General features: G+C 38.4%; 1 protein-coding gene across 4 annotated transcripts in view; it reads left to right on the plus strand.

The window, feature by feature from the left end:
• CAB39L (calcium binding protein 39-like) overlaps positions 1-9,829 on the plus strand; it is a 115,461-nt gene that overhangs the window by 2,111 nt on the left and 103,521 nt on the right. For 2 of the 4 annotated variants that reach the window (XM_010835694.1, XM_010835696.1), the window contains exons 2-3: positions 7,954-8,102; positions 8,737-8,811. The gene's annotated coding sequence lies outside the window, so the exon portion shown is untranslated. Of the gene's footprint in view, positions 1-3,469; positions 3,539-7,953; positions 8,103-8,736; positions 8,812-9,829 lie in introns of all 4 variants that reach the window. The other 2 variants (XM_010835695.1, XM_010835697.1) reach the window with 2 other exon arrangements.

A 9,829-nucleotide genomic window follows, 5' to 3' on the forward strand; every position in this document is an offset into this window, starting at 1 on the left:
AAAATTTTACTTTTTATCCATGAATCTTAAAAACTTAAGTTATAAGAGTTCAGTATCAGTAATTTATTATGGAGTTGATGGCTTAGGTACTAGGTGCCTAAGGAATTTTGGTATCTGTGGGGAGTTTTGGAACCAGTCCTTGGCTCTGGAGAACTATATAGGCTATCAAAGGGACTAGTGGCTAACAAACACCAGTAACAAAGTAGATGCTCAGTAAATGTTTGTGAAAGCCTTTGGATAACGATAACATGGTAATAGTTCTTGGCATATATTCAAAAATTGTTGAATGAATGAATTAAAAAATACAGCAATTGGGAGGTATGGATATACTTTTTTTTTTCAGTTCAGTTCAGTCACTCAGTCGTGTCTGACTGTGTGACCCGGTGGACTGCAGCACGTCAGACCTCCCTGTCCATCACCAACTCCCAGAGTTCACTCAAACTCATGTCCATTGAGTTTACTCAAACTCCTGTCCATTTTCTTTTCTTTAGCCTAACTAAAAAATAACTTTTTAGTCTGCTTTCCAGAAAACTTGACCTTCAGTTTGTTTTTCTTTTCCAATTTATACGTTAGAATAATACTAAGGACAGGTTCATAATTCTTTTTTTCTGAGGTCTGTTTTTGAGATCCTACAGTAGAGATAATGAAAATGAACCTTTTAAGTAATAATGCTCTATTTGCCATTTTTTTCTTGAAAGTATCCAGTCTCAGTAAATGATGCCAAACTTACTGCTTTCAGTCTCTTTTGCTGAAGAAAATTTATTACTCTTCTATTTTTCTTTTTAACACAACTTAAAGTCAAAATACTGTGTTTACATTTACTATAGTGCATAAATATGTTCTGTATATAAGTAATTTTAAAATAACAAATTTGGTGAGTATCTGCAGACTTTTGTTTGAAGAATATACTTCTCTAGATTTCATAATATATAATCTGAAGATCCATAGAAATGTTTTAAAATAACACTTTTGCGTGAACAATGTCAAGTGATGTTAAGTAAAAGTGATTTAACTTTGATTTAACTTTGATGTTAGAGGTTGTTTTTTAGCGCAGTCCCATATATACAAAGGAGAAGGCAATGGCAACCCACTCCAATACTCTTGCCTGGAAAATCCCATGGACGGAAGAGCCTGGTAGGCTGCAGTTCATGGGATTGCTAAGAGTGGGACGCGACTGAGTGACTTCACTTTCATGCATTGGAGAAGGAAATGGCAACCCACTCCAGTGTTCTTGCCTGGAGAATCTCAGGGACGGGGGAGCCTGGTGGGCTGTGTCTATGGGGTCGCACAGAGTCGGACACGACTGAAACCACTTATCAGTAGCAGTAGCAGCAGCATATATACAAATTTAGATTTTTTCCCATTATCAAGTGATACATAGTTTATAAAAGAAAATTTGATGACACCTTTTAAATATGTTTTGTGACTGAATGTGGATTAGAATCTAACACGGCATTTTAAAAAGTCAATAAAAATTGTTTTCAGAACCTGTTTGGAATTCTTGCATTTGGTACTTAAAAATGCCAGAAGGTTTTATGTGTGAAGGTTTTAGAGTGATGATAAGCATTTCTTTTATATTATTATTAGAGTTGACTTAAATATTATATAGTTGCAGGTGTTCGTTGCAATTCAATATTTTTATATATGATACTTAATACAAAGTTAATATAAAATATTGACTATATCTTTTACTGAACCAAACGTGAGTCTGCTCACCTGCCATACAGCAAAGCCAGTTTATTGACAGTGCGTATGGTAAAGAACAGAGAAGGCAATGGCACCCCACTCCAGTACTCTTGCCTGGAAAATCCCATGGACAGAGGAGCCTCGTGGGCTGTAGTCCGTGGGGTCGCTAAGAGTCAGACACGACTGAGCAACTTCACTTTCACTTTTCCCTTTCATGCACTGGAGAAGGAAATGGCAACCCACTCCAATGCTCTTGCCTGGAGAATCCCAGGGATGGGGGAGCTTGGTGGGCTGCTGTCTATGGGGTTGTACAGAGTTGGACACGACTGAAGTGACTTAGCAGCAGCAGCATGGTAAAGAAAAGTGCAGCGATTATTGCAGGCCCTAATAAGAAGTATGGGCAGCTCATGTTAAAAAGAGCCAGACTTCTGGGTGGTTTTCAGGGGATCAGTTTTAAAAACAGCATTTCAAGGTGAGGGCTGCAGAATTCATGACTTTCTTCTGATTGGTTGGTAGTGAGGTAACAGAGTGATGCTTCAGAAGTCTCAATCGTCAGCCTTCCGGCCCTAGCTCATCTGGGGTCTAGTGCTTGAGGATGTAGTCACCATCCTCCACCTGCGTGGGGAGTTGGGCGGGGGGCTTAGTTCCCTGTAAAGATAGCCGTCAGGTTGTTATGTCTGTCCCTTGAGGAGGAACTAAGACTCTGCTTTATCACTGATTTATTGTCATTACTTTTCTTGTTTAACTGCTTTTCCTTTGTTTCTGCATTCCCTCATTTTCATAATTAGTAACTGCCTGTGCCTGCTCTTTGGAACTCAGGGAAAGCCTGGAAGACTAAAGCCTTTTTCTACAAACACAGAAATGGGGAACACAGAGGGGGCTTTTGTACCAAGGAGGGCCCCCAGGAACCTGCTTTGTTTCAGTACCTCCTTTTCTTTGATACTGCTTAATCTTGAGGGGAACAGGTGGGGACAAGAAAGGAAATAAAGTTCTGGTTGGAGAGGTTAATCATAAACTCAGCAGAGGAACTCAGTTTTAGGGGGACTCAGTTTCATATTCCCTGTGCTATGCATTACGTTCTTGTAACTTTTTAGTTTTATACTTAGCAGTTTGTACCTCTCAATCCCCTTCGCCTGTTTTGCCGCTTACCCATACCTCTCCTCTTTGGTAACCACTAGTTTGTTCTTTGTATATTATCTGTGAGTCTCTTTCTGCCTTGTTACATTTGTTTTATTTTTCGGATTCCATATATAAGTGAAAATACAAGCACTTTTTTATTTAAAAAAAAAACATTAAAATGTGATAGGTTTTCCTCTCTGTAACTAAATTGCATATAATCATCCTTTTAAAATTTATTTTGAAGTACCAGAAATACTTTGATGGGCTTTGGAATTAGTTTTGACCATGTAGATGTCACTTTAGGGGGAACATTTTGAAATTTTCAGAAATATTTCTGTATTCTTCATTAACTTGATGTGTTTTACCATTGTTTTTCTGATATTCAATAAGGTCCATTATGGGAATAAAACAATGTGACTAAAAATAAAAAATTATTTAAAACTTATAAAGATCATTCTATTGTATAGCTCAGAGAGCTATATTCAATATCCTGATGTAAACTGTATTGGAAAATAATATAAAAAATGTATACACATATAGCTGAATCAATTTTCTGTATGACAGAAAAAGACACATCACTGTAAATTAAATATTTCAATTTAAAAAAAGAAAAAAGAAAACCTGTATAAAAATCAAAATGACTACCGCAGTTTGTGCTTTTCAGCTAATCAATGGAACTGATTGGATGTCTGAATCATGAGAATGTCCATTAACTACTGAAAGTGCTTCTGAGGTAAACACATGGTACATTTATATTTCACTTAAACGAAATGTTTAAATTATTATATATTTAGGGTTTTTTTTAAAAGCATAGGGGAATTGAAATACTACTTCTTCCTTTGAAATCTCACTTGTTCCTGCTGTTCATTTTTGTGTAAATGAGCCCTATCTCTTAAGCACTTAACACACATGTCTCACAGCCTTTTGACAATTAGATCTATTCAATTTATGTACTACTCACCCTCTTTCATGTTCCTATCTTGATTAATGGCTTTTCAGTGGCTCAGATGTAGAACAATATTCTTTTTTTTTTTTTTTTTTTATGTCTGAGAGTCCAGACTTCTTTAGAAAAAGTGCAGCTTCACTCGCCCCAACTCGCCCTGTGTATGCTGGGTCTACCTGCTTGTAGTAAGACTCATATAATGGATTTCCAGCGGGAATCTGCTGGGAAAGGGGGATGAGCGGGGCCACCATCTTCCCGCGGACTCGGGCTCCGAGCGCCGGCGGGGAATGGGGCGGGGCTGCGCGCGCGCACTGGTGCGAGGGGCGGTGCGCGCGCAGCCGAGCCCTAGAACAATATTCTTATGTCTCCCTTTTGCCCAATTTTGTAATCTGTAACTTCAGCCTCCAAATGGCTTTCTTCATTTTCTACTATCACTGCCACTGTCCTGATTTATTTTAGGTCTTTTCTTTTTCTTAACATTTCATATGCCATGGTAGTATTGCTGCTGCTGCTGCTAAGTCGCTTCAGTCGTGTCCGACTCTGTGCGACCCCATAGACGGCAGCCCACCAGGCGCCCCCGTCCCTGGGATTCTCCAGGCAAGAACACTGGAGTGGGCTGCCATTTCCTTCTCCAATGCATGAAAGTGAAAAGTGAAAGGGAAGTCACTCAGTCATATCTGACTATTCGCGAGCCCATGGACTGCAGCCTACCAGGCTCCTCCATCCATGGGATTTTCCAGGCAAGAGTACTGGAGTGGGGTGCCATCGCCTTCTCCGATGGTAGTATTGACAAAGCCCATACTTCTTAACCTTAAATTTGTATTAGTTAGTAAGACATAAGTTTGACTTCCATGACTGCACGCATGGAGAAAAGACCAAGTAAACTTGGAAAGAAAATCAGATAGGATTAGATTTTTTAGCAGTCACATTTTATGCCAGATGTTAACAAAGCATGGTGGTAGCTCAATGGTAAAGAATCCTCCTGCCAATGCAGGAGATGCAGGTTCGATCCCTGGATTGGGAAGATCTCCTGGAAAAGGAAATGGCGACCCACTCCAGTATTCTTGCCTGGGAAGTCCCATTGACAAAGGAGCCTGGCGGGCTGCAGTTCACGAGGTTGCAAAAGAGTTGGACACAACTTAGCTACTAAACAATAATAGCCCAACATGTTTTTAAAATTCAAGGAAATAAATATTCCATTTCTCACCAAACTATTAAGAATTCAGGACATCAACAAGCATTTATAAACATGAAACAAGGAATGTTGTTCCTAGGATCGCTTCTTGAAGAATATCCTGGAGAATTTCATACATAATAGTGATTGGAATCATAATATAGTGATAGGATGGTATGTAAATGTTATATAATCTGATGTTAAAATACTACAACCTACAGAAAAAGGGAGGAGGAGGTGAGTGGAATTGCAAAGTAGAATAGTGGTCACTTGCTTCAAAGGAATGAGCTGTAAGGAAAAGGATAATGCTTGACGCTGACCGATGGGCAGAAACATGTTATAAATAAGTATACGTACTTAGATGTGAAGCACTCATAAAAGTGTTACAATACCAAGTGCAGAAGAGGAAGTTACTAATTTTATTACTGCTAATAGCAGGGAACCAAGGGTGTCTTAAAAAGGGCGGGGGAAAATGAAGAGTATTGTATAAAGCTATTACTATAGAGTTAACCCCTGATAACAAAATACACAACACTCCCCTAAATGTTAAAAGAAATACCTACCCTAAAAAGAGCAAAGAGAGAACAGACCATATAATGATGTGAACACATATTCTATATATTTTTATCTGTACACACACAAAATGAATAGAAGGTGAAGCATTATCTCACCGCAAAATATATCAGATGTATTAATAAATGTGTATGGCTCAACTTAATGATTGTTGTATATGAAAGATACAGTTGTAAAAATCATAAATAAAGGGAGTTAGTAAATGAATAATTTAAAAATAATAAGAGTGTAAGACATCAAATAAATGCAAATTTTTTAGAAAGCAGGGTTCATCATCTTAGTATTAAGGCAGAATTTAATTGAAAAAGTATTAAGGTGAAGGATATTATAAAATAGCCCTTATAAAGCTAAGGACTATATTTACAATAAAGATTTTTAAAAATATCTATTTACCAAATGACACATCAATAGATATAAAGTAGAAACTGCTAGAGATGTAAGAAGGAACAGAAGCCTGCTAATAATAGAAGACTTTAACACGTGTCTCGACGTAAGTCAGGTTAAGTGGACCAGAAAAATCCTTAAGGTAGCTCTTACAGATTTGTATCAAAGTCTGAATCCATTAGTAGAGAATATATCTTCTCAAGTGCACAGAGGACAGTTATAAAAATCTATATTAGACCACAAAGAATATCTTGGTTCCAGAATACAAAAAGTCAAAATTTTGATCACACAGTAAGTCAAGAAAATAATTCAAAAATTAAAAAAAGAAAACCTGGCTCAAGGTTTTTGTAGGATACTGGTAACTTTCTAAATCCAAATCTCTCCATATATCCTTTTAGAAAACCACACAGATCTATAAGGAGCGAAAAGTAAATTACCACCACCCTTGCCTAACTATGCTATGCTATGCTAAGTCACTTTAGTCAAGTCCGACTCTGTGCGACCCCATGGATTGCAGCCTAACAGGCTCCTCCATCCATGGGATTTTCCAAGCAAGAGTACTGGAGTGAGGTGCCATTGCCTTCTCCGGAAGAGTCTATAGATTAATCTATAAGTAGAAGGGATGGTGCTAATGATGGAGAGATTTCTCTATAACTTGTTTGTATAGTTTTGATCTTAGAATCATGTATGTTTACATATTCAAAAATAAAGAGGTAGAAAGAGAAATCTAAAAAGGAAATAAATTTACATAACTATAAAGAATTTTGATGACGTAGCCACTCAAGAAAAGGAACAATTTTAGTAACTTTTTCTTTTAAATTTATTTATGGCTGCACTGGGTCTTCGTTGCTGCTCAAAGGCTTTCTCTAGTTGCGGTGCTCAAGCTTCTCATTGTAGTGGCTTCTCTTGATGCAGAGATGAGCTCTAGGGTGTGCGAGCTGAGTAGTTGCAGCTCATGGGATTAGTTGTCCCACAGCATGTGGGATCTTCCCAGACCGGGGATTGAACCGATATCCCCTGCATTAGCAGGCAGATGCTTAACCACTGGACCACCAGGGAAGCCCTAATTTTAGTGACTTTAGAACATAAATTCTGAACTGTACCTTGGCCCTCTGCATCTGCAGTGTCAACCAACCACAGATCGAGCATGTTCCGGGAAAAAAAAAATTCAAGAAAGTTCCAAAAAGCAAAACTTGAATTTGCCCCAATTTATAGAGCATGTACATTGTTAAATAATACAGAGATGATTTAAATTATATGTGTAATGTGCATATGATATATGCAAACACTATACCATTTTATATAAGGGATCTAAGCATCCATGGATTTTGTTGTCCATGAGGAGATTGGGCTAGAACCAGTCCCCCATGGATAACAAGAGATGACTGTACCTTAGTGGAATATATTCAGTAGTATAATTGTTGTTGCATTGCTATTTTTGAAGTATTTTATGTCTATTGTTGGGTAAAATAAGTGTTGCAAAATAAGTGTTGCTGCTGCTGCTGCTAAGTCATGGCAGTCGTGTCCGACTCTGTGTGACCCCATAGACAGCAGCCCACCAGGCTCCCCCGTCCCTGGGATTCTCCAGGCAAGAACACTGGAGTGGGTTGCCATTTCCTTCTCCAATGCATGAAAGTGAAAAGTGAAAGTGAAGTCGCTCAGTCATGTCCGACTCTTAGCGACCCCATGGACTGCAGCCCAGCAGGCTCCTCTGTCCATGGGATTTTCCAGGCAAGAGTACTGGAGTGGTGTTACAGAATATTAATTCTTGAACAGAGCCACAGTAGTTTATCAGGGCTGTGACTTAGAAAATTTAGCTTGGAAAGTCCTTTGCTATATTGAGCAAAGTGGAAATGAAGTACAAAATTACACAGAAAGACAGCTAACATAACAGAGTGCAGGTCACAAGGCAGGCTTTGTGCTAGGCACTATATATATATATATATATTTGACTCTTAACAGGTGTCCTTTGAGATTTGTGATACTATTTTCATAAGAGGATCAGAGATGTTGAGATTTAAACCCAGATCTATGTGATTCCAAAGCCTGTGTTTTTTCTACTACATTATTGCAGGATATATGCATCAACTATTGAGAAGAAAGAATATCAAGAGCTAAATGTTCTATTTAAACTGTAGTTGCTGCTCAGAAAATAAAGATGCAGACCCAGAGTCAGTGGTTTATACGTTCTTCATGCAAGAGCATTATACTAAAGGAGAGAGTGTAAGTTTTCTCTTATTTCTATGGGAAAATGTAAACATACACACATGTACACGTGTACACCATCATATGGATATTGAGAGAAAAATTGTATAAAAATTGCCATTGATGACTGAAATTAGTGCAAGATATGAACTAAAGCTATGGCAAAGCAGAAAAGAAAAAAGAATCTAGTAGTCATGGGTTTTCATGGTGCTTTTATCAGCAAAAAACCTTTCAAAGCTTCCCTTTGTGATATTTCAGAGCTCTTCTAAGCTTTGCACAACCTTTTTGTACATATTGAAGATGTGTAGTTTAGAAAATACTAGTTTAGATAAGGTGGTTTCCTCCTGTGTAAGGTGAAGGCTGATAGGGATTTCAGCCATATTAGAGTTCCTCTCATCCATACCACCCTTTCACATTTCTACTTATTTCCCCCAATGTTGAAATATTTTTATTTGGTTCAATACTATTTTTTAAAATGTCTACCAGTTAAAGTAATCGGGGTAGGCTATTTTGATTTGATTTATTTCTATTGATCTATGGTGATGATGAAAATTCAATTTATAATTCTATGTACCTAATAACAATAAGAAAAAACTGTTAAAATTTCTATAAAGATTTTTTAAATTAAGTTTTTAGCTTTTCTTTTTGTCAGAACCTGTGTTGATCAGTGACTGTGGTGAAGGCTGAGAAAGTTGAAGCAAAGCTGCAGGTGATACAAACTTCTAAGGTAAGCTAACATACTAGATTGGCCAAAAAGTTCATTTGGGTTTCTCCATATCATCTAACAGAAAAGCCTGAATGAACTCTTTGGCCAACCCAATAATAACTCAGTCAAGATTATAGGTGCCCTTGACAGACTTGTAGACTGTCCTAACACACTAAAACAAGATTTATCAGGAATAATTATATATCCCAATTTAAATTGTACAAAGCAATTGCAGAAGTATTAAATAGATTTCCATTTCTGAGAATATGATAGAGAAAAGAAAGTGAAGTTGCTTAGTCATGTCCGACTCTTTGTGACCCCATGGACTGTATGCAACCTGCCAGGCTCCTCTGCCCATGGGATTTTCCAGGCAAGAATACTGGAGTGGGTTGCCATTTCCTTCTCCAGGGGAATCTTCCCGACCCAGGGATCAAACCCAGGTCTCCTGAATTGCAGGCAGATTCTTTACTGTCTGAGCCACCAGGGAAGATCATGATAGAGAAGATGTCCATAAAATATGTAAAATAGTAGATTCCATATTAAAAAATCCTTTAAAATAAATGGATGAACCTTTAAGAAAACAAAGGAAACTTTCTGGGGCTAGAAACCAAGCAAGTCTATTCTGTGAGGTAAACAAGTGATGAAATCACTGAATACTTTGGCGGCATCCATCAATTTCTGTTGGCATAGAAACTTGTACGTGAAAAAAATGGAGACTTGGGGAAAATGCCTTGCATTCTGCAAAGTGTAGGGGGCCTGTCAGAGACCATCCTGGAGAGGCATACAACTCTAGGTGGAGTTGAAATCTCCCTGAGCAATTCCTGGTTGCTACTGCTAAGTCACTTCAGTCGTGTCCGACTCTGTGTGACCCCATAGACGGCAGCCCACCAGGCTCCCCCGTCCCTGGGATTCTCCAGGCAAGAACGCTGGAGTGGGTTGCCATTTCCTTCTCCAGGGGAATCTTCCCGACCCAGGGATCAAACCCAGGTCTCCTGAATTGCAGGCAGATTCTTTACTGTCCGAGCCACCAGGGAAGATC

The sequence above is a fragment of the Bison bison genome, unplaced genomic scaffold (genome assembly GCF_000754665.1).
Source record: "Bison bison bison isolate TAMUID 2011002044 unplaced genomic scaffold, Bison_UMD1.0 scf7180017864048, whole genome shotgun sequence".
Classification (NCBI taxonomy): Eukaryota; Metazoa; Chordata; class Mammalia; order Artiodactyla; family Bovidae; genus Bison; species Bison bison.